Genomic DNA, 14,245 nt, shown 5'->3' with positions numbered 1-14,245 from the left:
GTTACTCTGTGCATTAGAGGGCCAGCCTGAGGATAAATGGCAGCCAGTACAAAATATTGCCGTGGGCAATCCCTCAGCAATTAGAAAACCAGCATATGAAGTACATACACAATGCCGTCCCTTTTTGGTACTAAGCCGTTATTTAGTATCCCGCCTGTGAAACAAAACAGCCATTTCTAACGTTTCAGTGCAAATGTGCATTGAATACTTTAATTGAGCTTTATAAAAAAAAAAAAATATGAATTTATGACTCAATATTATTCAATTTTTAGAAGACTGCAAACCTTCATGTGAGCCACAGGAATCTGGGATTTTCCATGGAATTGTATAGAGTAACAGTCACTTTAGTTCTAGAAGAATCCGGGTATTTAAGTCCAAGCCTTAACTCTATAGCCCTTATGCCTACCCCCCTTTTCAACTGGGCCCCACTTAAGGTGTTAAGGTGTTAAGGTGGCCATACAGCTGCTGATAAAAGCTTCTGATTGACTAAAATTTGGCTAAAAAGGTACCAGGAGCCGCTTTTTGCCGCCCCTGGAAACCTCTCCTGCGTTGCCGCCTGAGGCGAGTTTCTCAACTCGCCTCATTGGCGGCACGCCCCTGATCCCACAGTCACACTCCCTTCCCAGACACTATTATCCACTGTTACTATAGACACCATCTCTCCCTACTATACCTGCTATCCCACAGTCACACTCCCTTCCCAGAGACTATTATCCACTGTTACTATAGACACCATCTCTCCCTACTATACCTGCTATCCTACAGTCACACTCCCTTCCCAGAGACTATTATCCACTGTTACTATAGGCACCATCTCTCCCTACTATACCTGCTATCCCACAGTCACACTCCCTTCCCAGAGACTATTATCCACTGTTACTATAGACACCATCTCTCCCTACTATACCTGCTATCCCACAGTCACACTCCCTTCCCAGAGACTATTATCCACTGTTACTATAGACACCATCTCTCCCTACTATACCTGCTATCCCACAGTCACACTCCCTTCCCAGAGACTATTATCCACTGTTACTATAGGCACCATCTCTCCCTACTATACCTGCTATCCCACAGTCATACTCCCTTCCCAGAGACTATTATCCACTGTTACTATAGACACCATCTCTCCCTACTATACCTGCTATCCTACAGTCACACTCCCTTCCCAGAGACTATTATCCACTGTTACTATAGGCACCATCTCTCCCTACTATACCTGCTATCCCACAGTCACACTCCCTTCCCAGAGACTATTATCCACTGTTACTATAGACACCATCTCTCCCTACTATACCTGCTATCCCACAGTCACACTCCCTTCCCAGAGACTATTATCCACTGTTACTATAGACACCATCTCTCCCTACTATACCTGCTATCCCACAGTCACACTCCCTTCCCAGAGACTATTATCCACTGTTACTATAGACACCATCTCTCCCTACTATACCTGCTATCCCACAGTCACACTCCCTTCCCAGAGACTATTATCCACTGTTACTATAGACACCATCTCTCCCTACTATACCTGCTATCCCATAGACACCATCTCTCCCTACTATACCTGCTATCTCACAGTCACACTCCCTTCCCAGAGACTATTATCCACTGTTACTATAGACACCATCTCTCCCTACTATACCTGCTATCCCACAGTCACACTCCCTTCCCAGAGACTATTATCCACTGTTACTATAGACACCATCTCTCCCTACTATACCTGCTATCCCACAGTCACACTCCCTTCCCAGAGACTATTATCCACTGTTACTATAGACACCATCTCTCCCTACTATACCTGCTATCCCACAGTCACACTCCCTTCCCAGAGACTATTATCCACTGTTACTATAGGCACATCTGTATTTTTTTCACTGCACATCTGAAAAATTAGAAAGTTCTAAAGAACATCAATTACAGGTTAAATAAAATTGCTGTACACGTGATACAAAAAGCCGCACTACCAACTGAAACAAGTTCACGTTTTTTAAGTGTAGCTTTTTTCCAGGCATTTCTAGTTATATGAGACACAGATGAATCTGTTTCTAGCTGTATCAAATCAGACATCCATTTCTTAATTAAAAATATATGTATTATCTGCTAAAAGAAAAGAAAACAAGGTATGTCCCTGGCTGGGGAATTTAAACAATGCTTCTTTATACCTGACGCTTTAGGCAAGTTTCCAGAAACAAACAGAATGGAAGAAGCTAATGCTTTCTGGCCGGGGAGAATCGGCTCAGTGACTGGAAAGCCAAAGTAGGCTCCATTCTTCTCAGCTGTGTATGTGGATTATAAGGAAGATGCAGTGACAGATGGCTGCACACTGACCTCTGCCGGAAGGAATAGGCTGTGGGATTCTGCTGCCAAACCTTACTAGTTATCATGCTGGGCGGCCACAGACAAGCAATTGAAAGCTGAAGAAGGAAACCTTATACAGGTCTGTGCAGTCCTCGCACTTACTGATCCATCTAACCAGTTAGAAATGCGTGAAACTTATTTCTAGGGTGTTATAGATACCTCTGGAACCCATGCAATGAAGTACAAGATAGGGGTTTATTATTTGTAACGACAACCATTTTTAGGTTTTTTTTTTGGCGTAAACATTATATTTTGTCCGTTGTGTTTCTTTTCTTTCTACAACAGGCAGATAGAGCCTTGGTGACAGCAGATTTCAATTACTGACCCCCAGTGCAGCACAGAGGATCAGCCGTTGATTCATTTTTAACTGTTCTAAATCCTCCATCCAATGAGTCTCAAGATAGGACTTTTATTCTGCTGTCTCAGTAGGTTTTTGCTCAGCTCCTCATCACATGATTATCATCAAGAATGACACTTCTTATATTTCTCATAGTTTGGCCACGTTATAAGCTTCAAGGAACAAGAGATGCCTATTATAAATAAGATTAATCCTCAGTTTACTTTTCTTTGTGAAAGTTTATGCAGTAGACACACAAAATACTCTGTAGCTGGGAGGTTAGAATGGTTAGGTCTTTAACTCAAGAAAAAATGTTAAATTGTCCAATATACGGTGACATGATATGTTATATAGAAGGAATATACTGGATGAATATGAATGTAAAGGGGAATTAAAGTTCATTTAATCTTACAAGAAGTTTCTCTGTAGGTTCTTCTGGTTGGTTCATCCTCTCTATTCTGAATAATGAGCCAAAGCATCTCTTCAAACTAATTTGGAATATTTAATTTTCATGATTTGTTCTATTTTCTTTCTCTACATTGACTAAAGGTAAAGCCGCTCGTTATTTGGTTGAAAGGCCATTGCAGTACAAAGCTACCCAGAGAAGACAACCTGCCTTGTCTATGGCCAGATCAATGTCAGACAGACTAAAGGTGGCCATACATGCAGAGATCTGCTCATTTGACAAGGTTGCAAAATGAGCAGATCTCTCCCCGATATGCCCATCTTGAGGCGGGAGATACTGAGCTGAATTTGCACCAGAGGAAGGACCTGTGTGGTCCAAAACATGTAGTGCTTCAATAAAACTAAATTTATTCACACTGGAAGGCTCTCCAGTCCTTTTTCATTTCATATGATACTGATGTGGAGATGGCTACTCTACTAAAATTTTGAAGAGCCTGACTATGTCTTTTGAAGGATCGGTTGGGGAAATAATAGATTTTATGATACTGAGCTGATCTTATTGTGGGCCCTGGGGTCCAACGATCAGATCACAATGCTGAAACTACAGAGGGTCAGCTTGAGGACTGCATCAATGAACCAATGTGGTCCTGAATCTGACAGGACTTTTAAACCTGGTCTGGCTGATTTTTGGCCAGATATTGACCTCAGAAGCCTTGTCAGAAGGTCCCATACACTTCCCAATAAGCTGCTAACTTGGTCTGTCGGTAGTTTATGTTGGCCTTTGTATGGGTAGCTTAACACAGCTACAGCTACATAAATAAACACACAAGAGTTACAAAAACAAGTTGCCTATGTAAATAGGACGCGTTCCAGTTTAGACTGTCTTCTTAAGGTTCATGCTGTGATAGCCTTAGAAAAGATTCTTTGACTCCCTGGAGTTTCCATGTTGTACCTACTGAATTCTTTACAAAGCAAATAGCTTGATTTTTTTTCTTCCTTTTGCTATTTCTCCATTATTTGTAAAGAAACAGCCTTTCTAAGGTTTGCTCTGCTAAACATTGGGCTTTGAAGCTGGCATCCTGGGAAAAATTTGGTGGGAACAAAGACAACCGCAAAAGAGTACTGTGAGGGCATTGTCTTAATTGTCTGGATAGAAAAGTAAAGTGACATCAAGTGACACATCTCCAGCAGAAGTGGTTTAACCTGCAAGTCAAGTTGTTAACTTGCTCACGAACTTAAAATATAACCAGTTACCAGAACTATTTTGGATACCTTTGTGTTGTGCAATATGGTGTATAGGGATGTAGCGAACTGCCGATTTGGTGTTCGCGAACGCCGTTCGCGAACACCGGCAAAAAATGTGAACGTTCGCGAACAGTTCGCGAACTTCGAACACCCACTAAAATCGTTCGATTCGAACGATCGAAGGATTTTAATCGTTCGATCGAAGGATTTTCATTCGAATCGAACGATCGAAGCCATTCGATCGAATGCTTTTCATTCGATCGAATGCTTACAATCGTTCGAACGAATGGAAATCATTCGATTTTTAGCGGTCGAAGGAATTCGAATGGTCGAACGATCGAACGCGAACTCAAAATGCGAACGTTCCCAAACGTTCGCGAACATTCGGCGGACGCGAACGGTCGAAGTTTGCGCGAACTAGTTCGCGGGCGAACAGTTCGCTACATCCCTAATGGTGTACCTAGGATTGTCCCCTGGTCAAAGTTCTCCAGAACATAGGCCATGTTTTTAACCATGGTTGGGTCTTGGTTCATGGTTAGAAATATAGATAAAAAATCTTTAGAAATCTTCATGTTGCTTTATAAAACACTAACAGACAATTGTGGCAGATAGGAATTAGCTTGCAATAAAAGCTTGTATTGTTGCGTAGGCATAAGAGATGCATGTGTCTTTGCAGGTATTAACTGTATATCATTTTGCCTATTGATCTGGTCTGCTTGAGGAAATAAATAATCTGTGCCAATAGAAAACACAACTTTTGTTAGTAAGATATTAATAAAGACATGTTGGCAGCAGGTAATGTTAAATTTCTTTGCATGGGGAACTCAAGGCATTTGCTGGTCTTACACCATTCCTATGAATTTGATCAGGGTTCTCATTGTATTTAATACAATTAACGATTATAGATATTTTTTTTCAGGTTTAAAAATGTTGCTGTGGCAGCTTTTTACACAGTACAGTGTTTTGACTCCAAACCTCTATCTAACTGATCTTCAAACTGGGCTTACATGACTATATTGGAGACATTCTGCATATATGTCACATTAGCATGAGGAGCAGAGCCCAACCAGACCCTGGATGGGGTGCTCTAGGAATGGGAACCAAACAGCACAATCTTCCCCCTGTACTAGTGACATTTGCTACCTGTATACAGTTTTTGTCTGGTTTTGATGCAGGAGTTAAAGGTTTTAAAGTTTTTATGCTACGGGAATGGCCTTCAAAGAACATTCATATCCCAACCCTAGTTGAGACGTGAATGTTCTTTGAAGGTCTCTTTCCCATCCCCGTAGCAGAAAAACTTACTGAAGTTCGCAGATGCAGTGGTGGACTGGGGTATCCAGGGTCCACCAGGGCTGCCACCTCAGGGCCCCAAATCAGGGTCTCCCCCCCAAACCAGTTCCAAGCCCTCCTACCCCAGCCAAGTTCCTCCAGAAGTTTAAGATTCCAATCTGTCTCTTGCACACACCATACCTGCCAGCATGCCTTTTACCTTCCCCTTGTGCCAACAATTGGGGGATGGCAGGGGAGTACTCACAGTTCTGAGAAGTGGGCCTGGGTTGGCAGTGCCAATGAGGGCTGGGGCCTACTGGGTTTTTTTCCTGGTGTCCGGCCAGCCCAGTTGACCCATTAATGAGGTTGTATAATGTGCTTATTGGTTTACTTTTTGGTTTTCCTGGGAATTTATGCCAAAAAGTTCCAAGATGTTATAAAATGCATGAAGTCTCAGATTTATAGAATTTTCTGAATTTTCATAAATATATTGAACTGGTAACTGTGATGTCTCCTATTCCTGTAATTATAAATATTTCCTTTGGACATGCCAAGTATGATTTCTAAAATGAATTCCTAGGGGTTCAGCTGAATTAAAGGACTGAACATAATATAAGCTCTCATAGCCTACCCAGATGTTGTTAGCCATTCAATCACATTGGAAGTTATCGTATTTTGAGCAATGTTTTGAGATATTCAGAGCTTGACCTATGTTGTTTTTTGATTTGCACATAAAAATGTAAAAAAAAAAATCAAAAGAAGCAAATTTTACTGCAGCGCTTATCTGGCTACCACAAGGTTTAAGGTCATGTTCATTAAAGGAAAGCAAATAAATCTATGCCCAGCTCACTGGTTATTATAGTTCCACACTGAGACCCTGATTTATTGCAGATCTAATACATTTGAGCTGTTATGTAAGTAGAGGTCTGTATCGTTTTTTTCCAAAATAAATCTTGCTGTTTTTTCTTCAAATAGGTCATAACACAATGCACGACAAATAGCACACTGCTTCTTGCAAACCATCAAATAATTTGTGATTCAATATTTCTTATCACTTCCCCACCAGTCATTTGTCAGCTATTCAGTCCTACCAACAGACACCTGTGTTTGTTTTTATATTACAGGTATGAGACCTGTTATCCAGAATGCTTGGTACCTGGATAAGGGGTCTTTCCATCATATGGTTCTCCATAAATTAAGTCTAGTAAAAAATAATTTAGACATTTAGGGGCAGATTTATCAAGGGTGGAATTGAAAATTCGAAGTAAAAAATTTTGAATTTCAAGCTATTTCTGTATACTTCGACTATTGAATAGACCAAATTTCTATTCTAATATAAAAAAAACATAGACTATTCAAATATCAAAATTTATCATGGACTGTCTCTTTAAAACTTCGACTCGACCAATTAGCCATCTAGTTGGAGTCATTTGGTGAACTTTTGGGGCAAGTCCTTCAATTCAAATTCAATCGAATGCGCTAAACCTTACGATTTGAATACAGCTGATTCAATCGAAGTTAAAAACTTTGTTTTTTTAATACATTTTGATTGGTCTTTTTTTATTCAAATTTCAAAGTTATGGGAGTTTAAAATGACTCCCATTACTTTGAAATTCGACCCTTAATAAATCTGCCCCTAAATAAATCAATACAATTATTGTATTTTACCAATAAGGAGTATTTATATGAGGGAGGCCAATTTATCGAATTTTAGGGGGGGGGATTTTTACATGTTTTTGGTTGAATTTTAGTGGTTTTAGTTGTTTTTGAAACCACAATTAAATTTTATTTCATTAACATTTTATATTTTTACAGAAAAAAAATATTTTAGATACTGTCTTTTTCTTACGAAAAAAAGGGATAACTTTTAAAAAATTGAATTTGATAAAAATTGAGTCTATGGGAGATAGGCTTCTGGTAAGATGGGTGAGGATGGGTTTCTGGATATCAGGTCCCATACCTTTATTTTAAAATATATTTGTACCAGAAAAATTAAATCATTATATTTATAATATGTATATACAATGGTATCTGTATTATATAACATGCTTCAATTCATTAACATTTGCATTATTGTATGTATTTTGTATTGTGTATTTTACCAACCTTGTCTCACTATTTCCTAGTCTCATTTTTGGATTTAGGCTGCTAAGGGCCATGGAGAGTTTAAAACCATGGACTCCCTTCTCTCTCTCTCTCTCTCTCTCTCTCTCTCTCTCTCTCTCTCTCTCTCTCTCTCTCTCTCTCTCTCTCTCTCTCTCTCTCTCTCTCTCTCTCTCTCTCTCTCTCTCATGACTAGAGACCATTGACTTTTTGAAGTATCCCCATGCTTTCAGTTGAGTGTTCCATGTGGTGGTTATTTGGGTTGTTGAGTGGCAAAAGACTTGGCTGAAAATCTTCATGCTCGCTCCCATCCCTTAGTTCTTGGTATCCCAGAGAGCTTTTTTAAAGTGTGTGTATTTCCATGTCCTATATTGAAGCTAGTGTGTGGATGGACAATTGAGTTGATGCGGTATGGTGGCGAAGGGGTGTTAGATAAGGTTTACATTCCAAAAAGAAAACCAATGAAAACTTAGACACTACCTTCTTGTATTAATCTAAAGGTCTTAACATCCCTTTAATGCACTTGGAAGATCTGGGTTGAAGGTTGGCATCCTTTTTATGATTTTCTTATATTAGTATTAAATATTTTATGTCACAATGAGGTTGAGAAAAATAAGTGTAATTGTCTTTATTAGAAAACAAGTTATGGTTTTTCAAGAGGCATCAGCTATTATACTTAATAATAAAAATTGTGGCTACTCTTTCCTTTCAATGTAATTGAATACATCTCCTTATTTTGCTTCTTTAAGGTCCTCGGAGACACTGTGGCTTGGAGTCTGCTATCCAGAGAAAAAGAGAAGGAACAGGTGGGGAAAAATTCATTTAGATTCAGAGGTACAAAGCATGACTTTTTTGTTAAAATAATTGTCTTCGGTCCTTAGACAATTCCATCCATGCTAATTAGCAAAAAGATTAATTCATCGAGTTTAGAAAAAGCAAAAAGTGACATCTATTAGCCGAGAACTATTTTTTTTTTCATTTCCCAAAATGTAAATACAAAAGGTGAAATGTTAACATTTAAAATATCGGCCATCATTTTTTAAAGCTTTTAAGATGCAAGAGAACTGGCTCTCTGAACATTTATAATAATACTGTAGATATACCCAAACAAATGTTAATGATTGACTTTGTCTTTGAAGTTTTCCATTTTTTTTTTGTAGGGCTAAAAAAAGGGCAATGTTCGTCTAAAATATTGTTTACCATCTCCGTGAGCATTGTGAGTCCAAAAGAATTTGTAATTTCCCAAAGGTTTTTTTTTCATTATTAAATGATCACAGAAAAAAAAAAAAATCAGAAACATATTCATCTTCAGAAAGTATCTTCTTTTTGCTATGGGCAAATATTTGGACCCATCTTCCAGGCTGCAAAGAAGTGGCTAAATCAACTATAGGTGTAAGAAGGAACCCTCTCTTTTCTCTTGACTTGTGATTTAATCACTCGCTATATCTGTCCTATGAAGACAATCTTTAAGAAAGACCATGTATGAGAATGAAAGCCACATGTCCAAAAATATTTTATGTTTTTTTCTATTTCTATATCTTATGATATGAGAGTCTCAAAAATTGGATATTCTATTGATTTTCCAGTCTGGAAAGCTTAGTGGGCTAAATGTGAAATGTATGATTCTTGTCTACTACAAAATAACCCATCATAAGGTAGATTAAATGAACCTTCTGAACCTTCTATTGTTTGCTCCTGGTTATTAATAACCAGTATAAAGAAAAGTTAATAAGGTAAATAGTGATGGGCGGATACATTTGGCAGGCGCGAATTTGCAGCAAATTTCTGTTTTTTGCCGCCCTCAAATAAACTCACAAAACTGCAGAGCAAATTCGCTAGTGAAATATTAGGCGCGTCAGAAAAATGTGGGCACACTTCAGAATAGTCAAGCACATAAACATTGTTGCACGTCCATATTATTTGGACACCCATTGACTTTAATGCATTTGGCCAAAATAGGAGCACATATAACAATTGTCGCTGGCATCGAAATTGACACACGTTAAAATAATTTTGACGCCCATTAACTTCAATGTGTTTTGCAAATTTTTTTGCCGTTTCACGAATTTCACGCTGAATTAAAATAAAAATACAAATTTTAAATGTACTCAACATGCATTGTTTTGTATATTTTCAAAGCCCATCATTCATTTCAGTGAAGACTAAGGTGTGGATATGATTCCCAGAAAGGATTTGGTCTGTTCCATTTACAGTATTTCGGGGATACTAAATTAATCCAGCAGGACCCAACATTTCTTCAACTCCCTATTTGGAAAAACAGATATAAACAACGCCTGTTCCACGAAACCCCACAAAGTGCAAAACTAGAGGATCAAGAGAAATGTGTTTTGCAGTCGAACAATGCTTAGCCCACCACTATCAAATGATGTTTGAGTTTGCAATGAAACTTGAAGTCAACATGAGTTAGAAAAATGCAGCCCACGCATGTAATCATGGATCCTAGAGCATAGTACAGATGCAGATAGAGCTACCCACATAGGTTTAAACTAGGCTAACTAAAACCCAAAAACAAAAGTCAGATGGCTCAATTTAAGTTGAATCCTTTTGGGATATTGATGACTTCAGCTATGGTTGGGGGTAGAGGTGGTCTTGAAACATGGATTTTTCCACCATTAATTCAGCTGACACGTAGGCTTTGGCTGAATATCAAGTACAAACAGTTAAATAACTCTAGATTTTTTGCAAACAATCCTCTAGTAATTACTGCTTAAGAAGGATTAAAACCAGCTTTACTTCCAATAAACACAGAAAGCAGATTTATTTTCATCCTGATGAGTTTGTATTACCTGATATAATTACCTATGTTAACATGCTGTGCAAATTGAAGGAGTGGAAATCAGCTGTGTTCCTCCTAATTTACCCATTTTAAGTAGCCACAACAAGCTAGCACCTCCTTAGAAAGAAAACACCATTGACTCCTACTAGATCCAAATCAAGTCAACAGCTTTTTTTTTTCTGGTCCCTTATTTATTTTTTTTGCTGTTAAATAAAATATATTAGTTGAGCATGTCAGATAAAAGAGACACTTACAGGCCGATAAACACACACAGAACAGTCCTATTCACCTTTGTCGGTATTAAGATTCCATTTCAAGTTGAGCCGCAGAGATATGTTGGAATAAAATTCTCCCTCCGGCTGTGCAATCTCGCAGATTCACATGCTTTACAATTCTCCTGTGCTTATCAGATCCACCGTTTATAGCAGGAACATTCAGATGAATATTGTCAAAAACATGTTTAAGCCAAATAAACATTCAGTGAACAAACGTGAAATTGTGGACTTGGCTTGCACCATCTTATTTTTAACTCTTACCGCTATAAATTGGAGACATCCAGAGCAGGAACTGCACTAGATACAAATGTTTGTTGTTTTTGGATTTTATGTTAAATTAATACTAATGATTTGCTAAATGAAACAAAACAGAACCAAAATAAGCAATCAGAGAGTAGAAGCTTAATTTAGTCACAGTCTTTGGAGATCTTGAGAAGACATAAAGCCATTTAATAGATTTGTAAATTTAGCCATGGATTCAGTCATTACTTAGTACACAGACACTGATTTCCATTACTTTATAGTTTTATTGAAAAGAACACTTTTATCTGGAAAACACATCTGGTAATTTTCCTCCACTTGTAAGACACCCTAACCAGTTGACTTGGGTTAATATTCCCACTTAAAATATCTAAATACCAAGATTAACGATGGGTCGAATCTGTGCCATTTTGCTTCACCCAAAAAGTCGTGAATTTACTGTACCTCAAAATTCACGAAACATCAAAAAAATTGCAAAATGCTTTGGAATCAATGGGCATCAAAATAATTTTGATGTGCATCAATTTTGTCATGAGCAACAATTTTTATACTGTATGAGCAACTATTTTGTCCAAATGCATCAAAGTCAATGGGCGTCCAAATAATTTTGACACGCATCAATTTTTTATGCGCAACAATTTTGACGCTGGACAATTTTTTTTGGAAGCAGTGGATTTCTCGGCAGCTAATTTTTGCCGCAGTTTCTCGAATTCTACCGCTGGAGGCAGAATGTAGAAATGTGTGCCTGGTGAATGTATTCACCCATCAATATTACATATGGGAAATTTGTAAGTTATTGGTATTGCTGCTTTACAACCCTAGGATGATAAATTAAATTGTAAACAGGTGACTATTTGCAATGAAATTATGTATTTTTTCTTAGTGATGGGCGAATTTATTCGCCAGGCTCGAATTTGCGGCGAATTTGCGCGATTCGCTGCCAGTGAATAATTTCGCGAAACGCCCGCGAAAACGAGTTTTGCAAATTTTTCACCATTTCGCGAATTTCGTGCGAAATTCGCCCATCACTATTTGTTCTCCCTGTTAATGAGCTTTCTCCCACACTACAAAAAACCTAAACAAATGTTAATTGGCGCCTGATAAAATTGGCCAACTGGCCAAAATTGGATCTTCTAATTCTTTTTCAAAAATATTCAATTGAAATACTTTGTGGTTGATATGGATTGAAAAAATAATTGTATTTTTTTGTGCATTTTCTATCTCCATAGCTTCAAAAATTCCTTACCTGTGATGGTAAATTTTGTCTACTGCTCTTAAGATCATACATAGTGATTGGTAAATTCCATAGGCAGAAGCAATGATTTAGAATGTATCAGCCTATATTTCTTAAATATATTATAGTAATGTGGTATGGTGAGCACCACATGCTCACCTAAGGGGTTAAAATCCAGTTATCACTGTCTGTAACATTTTGTCCACCATTGAAATGGAACAATTTAAGTTATTTACATCACGGACAATGCTTCCCCTTCTGTTATTCTCCGTTAGGGTGTTCTTACTGAAAAGCTTTTGATACTTCACCAACTACCTGCAGCTGCGTCTCTCTTTGTGCTTCATAATCTGGCATCAGAATTAAAAATGAACAGTTTATTGGAAATTGTGCAGAAATGGAACATGGCTGACCACGTGGTAATGGAGCATAATAACCACCTCTGTTTCCTATATAAGACCCTATGATCATCAGTACCTCTAGTCTTCCATGCAAAATATATTTCTGAATATGATATTTAGTACTGACTGATCTCTGGTCCAAACAGTTGTAGCTGTTTTTGAAAAAGACAGCATTGTTAGTTGGATTAATGAGTATTATGTTTTTTAAATGTAATATTAAAATATATCGAGGGATATTATTTTTCAGTGCAAAGTCATTTTTCAATAAACTCTTCAAATAAGGGTGGATTAATTACATTTTGGTATTGTGTTTGATCGCTGCATAAAAGCACGCCTTTACATTTTCAAAATCAATTTTTGATATTTATTGATCCAAGTCACGAAAATTCAAATGAAAAAAAATGTGGTCAATAAAACCTGGCCAGCTCCTATAGAAATCAATGGGTAGTGGGTTGTCACTATTCAAGGGAATTTTTTGTTTGAATAAATTAAATAACTCAATTTTCATTGCGATTCAGATTTTTCGTGAATTAATGCAATTTATTTTTTTTAGCAAGTTTTTCATAAATATGCTAGCTATTTTAAAAATGTTAGACTTTTTAGAATTTGAAAAATTCTTAAATTGACTCAACACCATCCTAGTTCTTTTGGAGTAGCAAACATATTTTGGCGAAAGATTCCCCCGACAATGGGATTGAAGACCATCAATACATGCAGATAATGAAAGGCAGCAAAATAGTAACCAGGAGAAATTTTTGAAATAGCTACTGATAAAAAAGCTACTTCCTGTTTTCAAACATTATGGGGCAAATTCACTAAACGCCGAAGCGCCTAACGCTAGCGTGAATACGCCAGCATATCGCATTTTTGTTAATTCGCCGATTTACTGGCGTAAATTCGCTAGTGTTACTTCGCACCCTTAAGGCTGGCGAATTTGCGCAACAGACGTAACTACGCAAATTCACTAACGCGCAAATTATTCTGAACGCTACCCTTTACGCTAGACTTGCTTCGCCACCTCAGACCAGGCGAAGTGCAATAGAGTAGATAGGGATTGCTTCAAAAAAAGGTAAAAAATGTTCTAAGTCCCAAAAAACGCTTTTATGGATGATAGGCTGAAAAAGATCGAAAATCATTCCCCCCTACATTTCCTAACTCATGGCAACTTAACTATACAGTGGGTACATGTGTAGGGCAAAATAAAAATGTTATTTGCTGTTTTGAAGGTTTCCCAGGCTTGTGTATTGCTGCTACATATACCTCCATTGTAACTTCGATTTGGCGCCATATGCAAATTAAGCATCGCTAGCGTAACTTCGCTTTGCTTGGCGAATTAACACCAGCGCAACTTCGCAACCTTATGCTTCCCCTGAGCGCAACTTCGGATTTTAGTGAATTTGCGTAGCGATGGCGAAGCGCGGCGAATCGGACGCTGGCGCAATAACGAATCTTAGTGAATGTCCACCTATGGATCTGCTCAATATGTGCTATTGTAAGTAATAGAAAAGGCTGCAGATGTGTATTTTGTTTGCACTGTTGGCATCATGTTAAGAAAGAATG

General features: G+C 37.9%; 1 protein-coding gene across 1 annotated transcript in view; it reads left to right on the top strand.

Moving 5' to 3' along the window:
- Positions 1–14,245, top strand: part of lrrc4c.L (leucine rich repeat containing 4C L homeolog) — a 439,781-nt gene that overhangs the window by 137,464 nt on the left and 288,072 nt on the right. Inside the window, exon 2 of the mRNA XM_041589745.1 lies at positions 8,470–8,526. The gene's annotated coding sequence lies outside the window, so the exon portion shown is untranslated. The remainder of the gene's footprint in view (positions 1–8,469; positions 8,527–14,245) is intronic.

Source organism: Xenopus laevis, chromosome 4L, assembly GCF_017654675.1.
Source record: "Xenopus laevis strain J_2021 chromosome 4L, Xenopus_laevis_v10.1, whole genome shotgun sequence".
NCBI lineage: Eukaryota > Metazoa > Chordata > Amphibia > Anura > Pipidae > Xenopus > Xenopus laevis.
The sequence above is the reverse complement of the archived record's forward strand: the minus strand, read 5'-3'. Positions and strand labels throughout refer to the sequence as shown.